The following is a 1,624-nucleotide window of genomic DNA, read 5'->3' as shown; positions in this document are numbered from 1 at the left end:
ATCAGATCCATCCTCCTTGGAGGAGTGACACAGGSACAGACCCCACACTGCTGATTTTGTACAGTCTGACTTTGTACAATCACACYGTGTGTTGTGCCACTTCTATCCCTGTCAGGATTTCTGTCCTGACTTTACTACACTGCATAAAAGCAGGAAATAGAAATGCACACACAAGATGTGCTACATCGCTAGTTTTGAGATGCTTATGGTGTTAAGCTGTATGAAAACAGATATTTATAGTAAGACTTGACATTAATCTTAAACTGGTAAATTATTGGAGAGGGAAGGAATTGACTTGCACTCAGATGTAAATATTTTTTTTTTCTTTTTCTGTATSATTTGGCAAAAGGAGGAGAAGAATCTCCCCTCCCTGAGCACAGGTARGGAATCACTCCCTGGCCTTTAGAGATCTTTGGGACAGGAGTTTGCATAGCAGCTCCTTTAGCTGCCCTACACCAGACACACTTTGATCTCACTTTGATCAAAACACATTTTCATTTTGAACATTTGCATCCCTGCTATGCTCAGATGAGCTTTAGCCATGCAAACAGGCTGAGCTTACAGGACTATGCAAAGCACCACTGAGGATTACACAGGAGTTTCTGGAACTTGAGAGAAGGAACAGCAAGAAAAGCTCAAGAAGGCATGGCAACTGCTTTTGTGAATTAATTTATGGTGTTAGTCCGTGCTCCCACCTGGGGAAAAAGGTTGGGGTTCATGGATTTGGATTAGATGCAACTTGTATGAAAAATACGTGGCTCTTGCCGATAGAAACCAGACAGAATGTTCCACAATAAACTGCTAACTTCTGGTTTTAAGAGGATGCTTGTGAAGGAAAAAAAGTCCCTTTCCCTAATAATGTATTTCTTTTCAATATGAACAAAAATACAACCTTGCTATGATATCATCAAGACTAAATGATCTATTTGATGGAGAAAAATATACATTATTGCTTTTCTTTCTTAAAAAGCTACATTAAATCTGTGCTCAGAATAAAGTCCTAAATACATTTTCTTTCCCATAATGGCATTAATAGCCCGAGATTGTAGGGTTTCATTTGAGRAACAAGGCACACACAGTATTCAAAGACACATCTATACATAYATMAAATAAAATGTGCCAAAAAGTCAAAAATCTTTGTTTGTGTAGATGCTTCACAGCCTTCTGAGATCTTGGGGAGGGGGAAGAAAAGAATCCTTGTGTTGGTTTCACATCCTTTTCAATGCAAAAAAAAAAAAGGTGCTTAAAGGACCCCTCCAACATTGTGCTGTCTGTAAATGTTTTTTTTTTTTTTTCCCAATGTGTCCATGCCCAATTGCCAATTCCAGCTCCTCCCAGGTGGTATAGCCTGAAAAAAGGGACAGAAGCCCCGGGAGCTGCTGGTGCTGGGACAAGGGAAGGGTCAGGGTGATTCCTGGAGGATTTTGGGCACAGCTTCAGCAGAGGGTGGAGGTGACTGCCACCCAGGAGCAGCCTTTAGTACCGAGATTAGGGAGATCCAAAAGGAGTGGGAGCAGTGGGTTTGGATCCCCTGGGGCAMAGGAGGGACCCAAACCTGGGTAACCTGATTTTGGGATGAGACTTCAAAGAAAAGCTGGGACTGCTCTGGCTCTGCCACTCACAC

Source organism: Malurus melanocephalus, unplaced genomic scaffold, assembly GCF_030028575.1.
Source record: "Malurus melanocephalus ecotype Western Australia unplaced genomic scaffold, MMel_1.1 scaffold_894, whole genome shotgun sequence".
In the NCBI taxonomy this organism is placed as follows: Eukaryota; Metazoa; Chordata; class Aves; order Passeriformes; family Maluridae; genus Malurus; species Malurus melanocephalus.
The sequence above is the reverse complement of the archived record's forward strand: the minus strand, read 5'-3'. Positions refer to the sequence as shown.